Source organism: Callospermophilus lateralis, chromosome 7 (genome assembly GCF_048772815.1).
Source record: "Callospermophilus lateralis isolate mCalLat2 chromosome 7, mCalLat2.hap1, whole genome shotgun sequence".
Classification (NCBI taxonomy): Eukaryota; Metazoa; Chordata; class Mammalia; order Rodentia; family Sciuridae; genus Callospermophilus; species Callospermophilus lateralis.
Window position 1 is genome coordinate 45,300,105 of NC_135311.1, and position 11,658 is coordinate 45,311,762.

Genomic DNA, 11,658 nt, shown 5'->3' on the forward strand with positions numbered 1-11,658 from the left:
GGGGATGAAGAAATGTGACACAATAGGGACATTGCAATACTATCTGCCGAGCATCCGCTCTTGAGATGGAAAAACGCCTGCACAGCGTTAATGCATTAACATGGAAGTTTTGGTGAAACAACTTAGCCCCCTCTAAGGAGGAAGCCAAGCATATCAATTGACCTCTAGTGGCTAAGTCCGCACAGGCATTACCTTGGGATAACGGACCAGGAAGAGAGGTGTGAGCCCTGATGTGCATTGGATAAAAAGAAGCAGTGCGGTTAGAGATAAGTTGTTGAAGCTGAGTAAAGTAAACAGACACATTGTGGGCATCATTAATAGTTCCCACGGCCTCCAGGACTTTTAGTGCTTGTACCACATAGCTGGAGTCCGAAATAAGATTAAAAGGAAAAGAACACTGTTTAAAAACTTCAATAACAATTTGTAGTTCTACCCATTGTGGATTTCCAGGAGCAAATTGATGCTGGATAGGGGGAGAGTCATTAATTACGTAGGCTCCCATTCCAGACTTGGAACCATCAGTAAAAATGTTAACAGCCCCCTCTATGTTTGGGCATGGAAAGCTCTCCTCGAAACACCCCCACCGTACGGCGGCGGGTCCGGAGGATCATTTTTTTTTTTTTTTTGAGCTCCTGTTTATTTTTGTTCCCTTCTCCCATAGTTAAACTCCCTAGCTGCCGAGACAGTCTCCCGAGCTCCTCCTCCTCATCCTCCTCCTCTTCTGACCCACTTTTGCATGGGAGTGTGCGCAGTGTACTGAGATCTGGATACAAGCGTTTCCTCCCCCGTTTCTCGCTCTGCACATTCCCTTCCTCCTGAAATATTTCACTCCGTGCCAGAGACAATCGCCTCCTCCCCTGTTTCTCGCTCCGCACACTGCCATCCTCCTGAAATACGTCACTGCCTGCCGGAGATAATTGTTTCCTCCCCTGTTTCTCGCTCCGCACACTCCCACCCTCCTGAAATACCTCACTGCCTGCCATTTCTGATCTTTCTTCATGTAATTGCTCTAAAACTTCTTGTCCTTTAGTAAGTGCTTCCTGACATCTGCCATCTGCGAGGCAACTACAGATCATCTTCCAAAGGGGTATCACCCCACCCTCTAATATGCCCTGCTCAGAAGCAAAATCAAGATCTGTGCCTAACTTATCCCAGCTAGGTATAGTGAGGCTGCCAGAAAATGCGAACCACGGTGCAACAATATCTGTCTTCTGTAAAAATCTCTGTAAAGTACTACGTTTCACTTTTAGGCCCTTGGAACGTAACAGGTTATCTAGGGCCAGGAGAAGCGGACTTGAAGATACGGCACCCATGACACAACAAAAGACACACAAAAAACAAGAGTGAAAGTAAGAGCGAAAGTACACAGTGCAGCTGCAATAAGATGTAATGCTCTCTCTGGCTTTACAGAGGAGCTGCCGCTTTGATAGCGGGTCCCAATTACCTAGGACTAATCTCCGCTTTGATAGCGGGTCCCAATTACCTGGGACTGATCTCCGCTTTGATAGCGGGTCCCAATTACCTGGGACTGATCTCCGCTTTGATAGCGGGTCCCAATTATCTGGGACTGATCTCCACTTTGACCGCGGGTCCCACTTACCTAGGACTAACCGGTGCACCACCCCTGACTGCTGAAAGTTCTGGTTCCTGGGTTTTCAGCACCACTTGTCGCGACCCCTTGCCCGCAAGGAAGACGCAACTCAGGAATCTTCTGTCAGCAGTTTATTCAGGCCTTGATTAAAGTATCTTTTAGTGACCTTCCTCTCTACCCCCGAGCGCCCAAGCACAGCCTAATAAAGCCTCCCACGTACCAATCTTAAGCCGCCGCGTGGATCTTTCTTATAGGGTGGCAAGGGATAGCGTGCCAACTCTCCACAAAAGAATTTGTTTATCACAGGCCACAGTGGAAGCCGGCGCCATCTTCTAATGGCGGCCACAATCTACAACAATGGCTTACCACATTTTTCCAATTTCATTTATAGTAGAAAAGTTTTACTATATTTCATTATTTTACATGACCCAACTGGCAAAGGGTGGCACTGAGACTTTAATAGACAAGCTGGGGTTTACAGGGCTTTGAGACCAAATAAGGTGCTTTGCTTTTTAGTTGGTCTTCCTTCTACCTCACTAGGCTCTGTCTCATTATTACAGACCTTCCACACTCTCTAGAGTGGCATCCTTTTCTTCATCTAGGGGGACCTCAGTATGTGGCAAAATGCTCCTGTCCCTAAGGAAACCAGGGCTGTGGGAAAGTGCTAGGTGGCAGGCACATTTATTTCACATGGTTGACATTCAGTCCTGCCCCAATTTCTTGCCTGCCTCTTCAGATAAGCATGTTCACCAACTTTCTCTGGCTCTCTTCAATATCCATCCTCTATCTTGCCTCCCTAGGTTTAATTTGAGTGTTAACAGAGGCCCCACTCCTTAACCTCTTGACACATCATTCCACTCTGTGTCTTCTGTTTTGCCTTTTGGGAGCACCAATTGATTCACTCTCTCCAATCATCTGCATGGCCATATCATCAATCACTTCTGCTCAGGTTTCTCTAAGTCTGAGCCTTGAAATTCTTATGCCAGATATTCTTGGGTTATGTTAGTCCTTATTTTCTCTGGTTGCCCTGAATACTTATTTCTCAGATGATGACCTCAATTGTCAAATAAAAATTGACAATTTCATGGACTTTTAATTGTGGCCTTTAAGTAAGAAACATCTGTGAAGTGCTAAGCACAGTACCCAACTGGCAGGAACTGCTAAGCATATATTAGGTTGTTGCCTTCCCCTTTTGGAGCTGCCATGGTGGGTGTGGTGTTGAGCCACATCTTCATTTCCTTCTAACAAAGTCTTCCCAATCATTGTTTTCCCATGTACCAGCTAAGTTGTAGCACCATGGCTCAGTCCTAGCTCTTCTTGTTCCTAGCCCCCCGAGTCCTGAACTAGAACCTGGCTCTAACCCACTCTCCTCTTACTAGAAACTCCTTTTTTTGTGAAACATAACATTTTGATCAACTTTCATAATACAGGAAATTTTAGCTCAAGTCCTTCTGTGTGCTAAGTAAGCATTCTACCACTGAACTGCACCCCAGCATTTGATCAATATTTTAATATACATATATCACATATATTCATGTGTATTATATATGTGTGATTCTGTACATATTTAAGTTTCATTGCAAAGCATTGTACTAGACAGCACATAAAAAATTATACTCAAAATTGGTTTATAAATTTATACCTAACATGTTTTTAAACTGGAAGTTAAATTCTTTTGGAATACTTGTCTATCAAGTGTTTTTTGTTCTAAATAATAGAAACATATCAGATGACTTTTGGTTTTTTATGTGACATATGCATGCTAATAATATGAGAGAAAAGTCCTGGAACCTTAGATCTTGTGTAAAGGCTAAACTGTGCATGATTTGGGGTGCAAGCTGTTTGTGGTGTCTTAAACACTGGTTGTTTTTACTCCCTAGATTCAGTTATTTTCTCTGTAGTTTGGGGTGTTGGCATGGGTTCTCTAACTCTGATCTTCCACATCTCTTCTTTTTCTTCTCCTGGCTCAGATACTGTCATTTTCACCAGGACAAACTAAAGGGCTTGGTCACAATAAAGGAAAATTATTACTGCAAATAACTGTTGTCCTCTGTGTGACATGTGAATTTAGAAAATATTCTGTGTGCAAAAAAGCCTTCATTCGTGTTCATTGAATCTTCTGTGGCTGCTTTTCTTCTCATTCTTCTTCTTGCCACAGTTGTCCTATTGCTCTGTTTGGATCATTGCCCTGTACACATTCTCATTTACTTGTCTGTGCCTTTTCTATCCAGAAAACTTTTCATGTTTATTCTATTTGTCCTGAATAGCCCACTTGTCAGTGAAGACAAAGTTTGTCTTTTGGCAAGTTTATCATTATACAATGATGTAAGAAAGATTATAAAAATAAAGAAATCAAAATGTCTCTATGGGCTTGACCCACCCTGCATTTTTGAAGACTGCCTTTCTTGATTCTGGGCTCTTTTACTGTCTCTTTGCATTGGTTTGAAATGAGGATATCATCATGAATAAGGGCAGATTCTATATTATTGTGGTTTTCTTTTTCAGAGCTGGATTTGGATGATCCTCCAGGAGTGAAGAACTCTCTGAAGCTGGAGGGTAATACTATGGATGGCTCCTTTGACAACAAGCATAGCCACTATGTCTTAGGCCACATAGCTGACTATACTGCTCTCAGAAAACAAATTGGGCAGGGGAAACAGCTCACCCAAATGATCCTCTCTCTCTTGAGGTAGAGTGCAGAGATGGGTAAGGGGAGGCAATGCAGGTGATTGTTTTGTTGTTGTTGTTATAGATGAACACAATACATTTATATATATTTTTAACCTGGTGCTTAGGATTGATCAAAGGGACTCAGGCATTTGAGGCAAGTGTTCTCGACTAAGCCACATCCCCAGCCCCAGAATGAATTCTTAAAAAGTTGTTACGTGGACCTATAAATACACCACAGGGAACTCCACCTATATGCATAGGTCGAAAGAAGCAATCAAATATAAATTAATAGATGAGCAAAAAGAAGTCTAGTAGAGTAGATGAAAAAGATTTGGGAAATGTTAGGGGGAATGGGAGAAAAAAGAGAGAGGGAAGGGGGCAATCATGAACTGAAGTCAAATTGCATGTGTGTATGATTTTGTCCAAATGAAACCACTACTATGTATAACTACACAGTTCTAATCTTAAAAAAGAAATATAGGTTAGAAAATCATTATGAAACCTAAAAAGGCAAAAACAAATTTCTATGGAAGTTTGGCTATAGGTGGGAGACACATACTGGCCTGGAGCCTGTGTTTTCCAATGTCATTTATAGTAGGACAGGTTTTACTATATTTTTATATTTTACATGATCCAACTGACAAAGGGGGGAGCTGAGACATTAATAGACAAGCTGGGTTTACAGGACTTAGAGACCTAATCAGGTGCTTGGCTTTTTAGTTGGTCTTCCTTCCACTTCACTAGGCTCCGTCTCAGTATCACAGACCTTCCACACTCTCTAAAGTGGGTTCCTTTTCTTCACCTAGGGGGACCTCAGTATGTTGCACAATGCTCCTGTCCCTAAGGAAACCAGGGCTGTGGGAAAGTGCTCTCTTTTGGTCATTGCCCTGTACACATTCTTATTCAATTGTCTATGCCTTTTCTATACAGAAAACTTTCATGTTTATAATAGTGTCCTGAATAGCCCACTTGTCGATGAACACAAAATTTGTCTTCTGGAAAGTTCATCATTATGTCATGATGTAAGAAAGATTATAAAAATAAAGAAACCAAAAGGTGTCTATGGACTTGACCCACCCTGCATTTCTGAAGGCTGCCTTTCTTGAACCTGGGCTCTTTCACTGTCTCTGCACTGGTGAGAACTGAGGATATTATCATGAATAACAGCAGATCTTTATTATTGTGGTTTTCTTTTTCAGAGCTGGATTCAAATGATCCTTCAGGAATGAAGAACTCTCTGAAGCTAGAGGGTGATTCTATGGATGGCTCCTTCGCCAACAAGCATGGCCGCCACATCATAGGCCACATGGATGACTATACTGCTCTCAGAGAGCAGATTGGGGAGGGGAAACAGCTGGTTGAAAAGATCCAGTCTCTCCTGAGGCCCACATGCAACTTCCTGGGCCTTGAAGCTCAGAGCTCAGAGGTAGTCACACCTGCAGCTCCTGGGTTCACCCTTTCTTTGTGTCCTTTGTCCTTAATTCTAGTTTCTTCTCCTCTATTTACTTTTGTGGCCTGCATCTCTCAATGACAGAGAAAGCATCTTCCCATTATTCTAGCCAGGCCCTTGCTTCCCTATCTCCTGATTCATTCTAAGTTCTACTCTGTTGTAGAGAAGATCAACTAGATATTCTCCCACAGAGCCACAGAGAACTCTGTGCATCATTGCCACCATTCTAGATAAAGCACTTGTTAAGTGTTGTGGAAATGATGTGGAAATCAGCACATATGATGTGGAAATCAGCACACTCTGGTAGGTTATCTGTTACAGTCATGCTGACCCATGTGGACAGATTAAAATCAATCAGATGGACAGGTACTGAGAGATGTGCATCCATAAAGACCTTCTGTGTGGAAAGAGTAAGAACCTGGCCACCACAGCATGTCTTTTTTCTCATGGAGCAAGGGGAGAGAAGCCATCTAAAATGCCTCCCAGAGTGCCTCTCTGTTGAGAGACAACAAGGGCCAATGGCTTGCTGTCTGAGCTACCAGAGACCCATGGATGAGTAGACAGAGCCTTGCCTCCAGGGAACCCCCACCTTAGGGCAAGACACAGACCCCTATTGATAAACCAACTGAGGGGCCACAGACCCAATGTGAGAAGTCACCTCTTGTGTCTTGAGTTCACTGGTGCAGAGGGGTCTTTTATTGCATGCAAGGAAGGTAAAAGGTCTGTAGAGGACATGACATGGGACTGAGCTTTGACAACTAAGGTTGTCAAAGGGTGTCCAGGTGGAAGAGGCATTCCAGGTACAAGGAGCAGGAATTTAGTTCTGGGACCTCAAATGGATGAGCTTGGGTTTTACAGGTTCAAGCATCCCATGCTTTGTGCCTCATTGACAAAGAAAGCTTGAGTTGTGTACAGACCTACAATGTCTTCAGCCCTGAAATAACTCAGTTTCAGTTTTGTCCATGGCTACCTCCTGCCTTTCCATAGGCCCCAGACAACAAATGTTCCATGAGCTAAAAAGCAGTGCCCATGCCCTGCACCACACCCTAGAGGAGTAAGCCTCCCTCCTGACCATGTTCTGGTGAATAGCTTTACCAAACTTCCATGGCTCCAGGCTACCTAGAAAAGGAGTAAGAGGCCAGTGTTGTCAAGGACTAGTTCTTTCTGGAGAGCCATACCTGGACCTACAGCATATTTAAGGACTCAAAGTCTGTTTAGTATGCTGTGTACAGAAAGCTTTTATAAAGGTAATCAACAGGCTTCTTGGCATCAAACCAGACATTTCTACTCCTAATGTTTCATAGTGGTCCTGCACCTCTTCTCCTTGTGAAGTTAGATCTTATTTATATATTTTCATAAAATTGTAAGTTCATAGGTAGATTCTATTAACTCCTCTATACCTCAACAGTCATCTTTGAGTGCCCATACTCTAGGCAGACTGCACCCACATCTGACATCTACCTGGAGTCTGGAGTTTCTTTTCTGCCTTACCTGCAAGATATCCCTTCTCTTTCTTTTTCCATCAAAATTGCTCAACTGAAACAAAGGCAAGCCCCTCACCAGCCTCACCCTCACCTTCCTTTTGGACAGACTCCCATTTTCCAGTAGTTCATCTTCTCCCCAGTTATGGGCACTTCTAGCCACTTGTTAAATTCACTTATTCAATCTGGCACTTCAGGCTTTTCCTATTAGGTATAAAATCACCTGTAGGTTGTTTATAGGACTTTTTATCAGATTGAGGTGTTATCCTTCTAGTCCTCATTTGCTTACCACTTAGAACATGAATGGGTGTTGAATTTTGTGAAGTTCTAGTTATGCATCTATTAAGAGGACAAACAGTTTTCTTAATGTGATTAATAGCAACATTTAATATTATATTGTTAATAGTAATATAGTACTCCTGAGATATAACCTTGGTCACAAGGTATTATTCTTTTTAAAATTTTTTGAAAAGCATATAACAGAATTTTTTAAAAATTTATGCTCAGGTTCTGTTGGGCAACATACATAGTTAAATAAATTAAAGATGTGCCCTGGCTGTGAATTTCCACTCCCCTCAATACAAGTTCTTTGAATGGCAAAACAAAAAAGAAGATGCAAGCAGGGAAATGATGGAAAATGAAGACGATGTCCCTGCCAGAGCAAAGATGCCTCATTCCTTTCTCCTTTTCTGGCACCCATGTCCCTCATGTACAGAGAACAAGTGTGGAAGAAAAAAGTGCAAATTAAAAAGTGATAAAAACATGATGTTATGGACACCAATACAGAATTAAAATCTCACACAGGTCAACTGATAAGGATAAATGTTTCCTCAGCCTTCATCACAGCCCAACAGGGATCACAACACCACCATGCTCCTTGGACTGGGCTTCCTGCACTGAACTCCAAGGTCAGTGCATACATGACTGGAGAGGGCCAGTGGCTGGAATCACCACCACCAGCTCTGGAGAAAATACATCAGATACCTCAAATCCTTTGTCATCAGTAAGAATGTGGCAAGCACACACCTTCCATGCATTTGCAAAATGATACAGGAGCCCAATTTTCAACTCTGTCACAAACCCACCTCACTTGAAAAGGCTGGCACATGTCCTTGCCTGTCCCATTTTTTTTTAATCAAATCAATATACATTTCTTGACCAAGAAGTAGATATGTAGAAGAACTAAGCTGGATGGAATCAAAGTTTTTAATACCATTCAAAAGACCTCAAGTTTCAGCAATAATGAGATCATGAGGCCCTATGATCACCCCAGGACCTGTGTTTGGGGTTTCCTGTAATCCAATGCTTAGAGCAAGTCCACTGAGCAAAGGACCTCCAGTTGAAGGGCTGTTTCTGCCACACAACCAGCGCTGGCTTCATGAAATAAGGTTTAGTTCATAAGTAATTGCTAGGGAGTTTTAAATTAAAGACTCTCATTACCTTTAATACCAGCTCTGAGATGGCTTCTCCTAGCTCCTGCCTCCAGCCACCTAAAGCCGTGGTGAGGTTTACTGAAGAGGTTAGCGAGACAGAGAGACAGAGAGAGAGAGAGAGAGAGAGAGAGAGAGAGAGAGAGAGAGAGAAACACACCAGGGAGTGGGCTTTTATTGGGGATCAAAAACTTCCAGGGAAAATCTCACCCAATGAAGATTAAAGGGGGCACCATCCCAAGGTCAGGGGCGACGCTTGGGTCTTCAGGGCAGTGGCCAGACACGCCTCTGCATGGACAAGCCCTCAGACCTGGAAAAGGGTGGAGAAGGCTCTAACATGGCTGTTTCTAAGTGTCTCTCACCCAGCCAGTGAGGTAACTCATATCACGTGCAAGGATGGTCTCCCATAGCTGTGCATCTGGAGGAACTGGATGGGAACTGCACAGCTGAGGACAAACCTGGACATGTGGGTGTCATTGGCACTGTCATCCAGTGAGAAGAGCTAGAGGGGACCCTGTGGCTCCCCAATGAGGTATGGAAGATCAGAATTACTAGTGTTTCCCACACCAACTGAGACAAGAGCCTGATCCTTGGCCAGGTGACTTGCAGGGTCAGGCTGTTTCAGTATTTTTTCCTCCGGGCCATTAGAGAGCTTAGTCAAAATTCTCAGAAATCCTGTCCAAAGGAAGGCCACCATGTTGCATGACTTGGGCTCTTCTCTGGAAGGACCTGTGCCCACAGGACAGGGCTGTGTGCATCCCTGCTCCTCTCCTAAAGGTCATCAATTCTGTGCCCTTATCATAGATTTGCTGCTTTTGTTCACACTGACAACATGCACACTGGAGGGAGACCATGCCACAGTGTTGACAGAGGAGCTTCTGGGAGACACCAGAAGAGCACTGGAGTCAAGACTATAAACCATACCCAGTGCATTCTAAGTCCAGCTGTACCTGCCCAAGCAGAGACTCGTTGACAGCAAAAGAATTCTAGAGAAATTCTCCATGCACTGTAAGTCTAGCTCACTTAGCAGTCGGGCCTCACTGAATCCAGCCTAAGGGAGCAGCTGTGCTGTTTTGAAAGAACCTTCTCCTCTTTCCCTGTGAGCACAATCCAGACATAGAGAGAGAATAGAGAGAGCCCTTGGCCAAGACTGCTGCCACATAACTGTAATCAGGGCTGAAGACACTCTGGTACAGTCAGAGCTGCACTTGAATCCAGGTGCACTGAACCTCTGCTTGAGGGCATTTGTCTGAAAATCAATGATTTTCACCAAGTCATCATGGGAAGAGCTCAGAAGTTCAGTCCTTTCTGGGCTAGATCCAAAGCAAAAAATTTCCCCAATAGCTCCATTTCTCACACCACACTCTGATCAAATGTCCCTGAAATGACTTTTCTTGTCAAAATGCCCACTCATCACACATTGCTCTGTGCAAACAACATCATTGTAACTGAATCCTGCAAATGCTGTCTTTATGCTTTCTTGCATAGATCCCAGAGTTTGAGGGTCAGGTCATGACTTCCTGAGACATCCATGCATTGTCCAGCAAGAAATCAGCAGGGAACACTTTCCCACTATGTCCTGTGTGCATGTGCCATAATCAGTAATCATCCACAGTCCAGATTCAACTTCCAAAAGCTTATTTGAAGTTGTAAGCCCCAGAACTATCAAATGAATCCTAATGATATGTATAACTAAAAAGAACCAATAAAAAAGTAGAAAAAGAAAAAAATGAAAATTCAATGCTTGGGGCTGGGGATGTGGCTCAAGAATAACATGCTCACCTGGCATGCATGGGGCACTGGGTTCGATCCTCAGCACCACATAAAAATAAAGAAGTTGTGTCCACCAAAAACTAAAAAATATTAAAAATTCTCTCTCTCTCTCTCTAAAAAAAAAAAAAATCAATGCTTGTAATTCCAGCATTACTACCAGATGGGGAGCCTTTGAACTCATATTTGTCTCCAAATGCTTCCCATAACTTAACATTTCCATTCACCTGTGGCCAGTAATAGGGAACCTGCACTGAACTGCACAGCACTAACTTTCCCATCATGTGCATCAAAAGACACATAAGGCAATAGTTGGTACTCTCATATGTTTACCAGAACCAGGATGAGGATGCACATTGTCTTGGGAGACTGGAAAGGGAGAGACAGAGCATCTCCCAAAGATATTAGTGATAGAATCCAGAAGACCTCCAGCAGGCTGTGAGAGTCACTTAGCAGCTGCTCTACTGATAGCTTGCACAGAAGAGATCTCCTCTGTGTGCTCTGTCCCATCCACAATGACTTCAGTGTCATCATCCTGTTCAACGGGCAGCGGTTCCTTTGTGGCTTCGGCAAGCTCTTTCTGCAGCCAGGCTTGCTGTCTCCTGGAGTCCTTTTCCTTCTCTGCATTGAGGGAGCTGCCTTCCTGGGCCTTCTTTGCCATCTGCATAGTGACTGGCTCCTGGTTCTCTGCAGTAGTTTTCCTCAGTTTCTCCTCCAAGGCAGTAGAAGTGACCTGCAGGGCATCATATTTGTCCTTCAAGGTCTGGTTGGATATGTCAACATTCCATGTGCCACTGTGTCCAGGAACTGCAGGATTATCTCCCCCAAAGACTTTCTCTGCATCTGGTTTCAGCACCTCAGCTCCTCTGCAAGGTGGCATGTCAGCTGGAGATGCAGGCAACACGGAAGCCTGAAGAAGTGACATGTTGCCACAGCACCTAAGGGACTCCTATCCTAGTGGAGGCCTGTGACCACAGCATAAGGGGACCAAAGGAGGAGGGAAGGACAGCAGCCCCAGAGATCAGCTCCACACACAGGTGCTCCCGATGCCATGTCCATTTTGTAATATTTTGAGATTTACTTTCCTAGTATTTGGTGATGTTTATTGTGTCTCTGTTCATGAAGAATATTAGTTTGTCATTTTCTTATCTCAAAATGTCCTTGGGATGACTGAGGTTCTTGCTCAGCAGTAGAATCCTTGACTAGGGTTCACAAGGCCCTGGGTTTGATCACCACCACTGAAAAAAGTAATACTAATTATAAGTT

The 11,658-nt window shown here is 43.6% G+C and overlaps 1 pseudogene; it reads right to left on the reverse strand.

The window, feature by feature from the left end:
• Window positions 1-9,403: 9,403 nt before the first annotated feature.
• Window positions 9,404-11,317, reverse strand: LOC143404236 (autophagy-related protein 16-1-like; annotated as a pseudogene).
• Window positions 11,318-11,658: the final 341 nt, after the last annotated feature.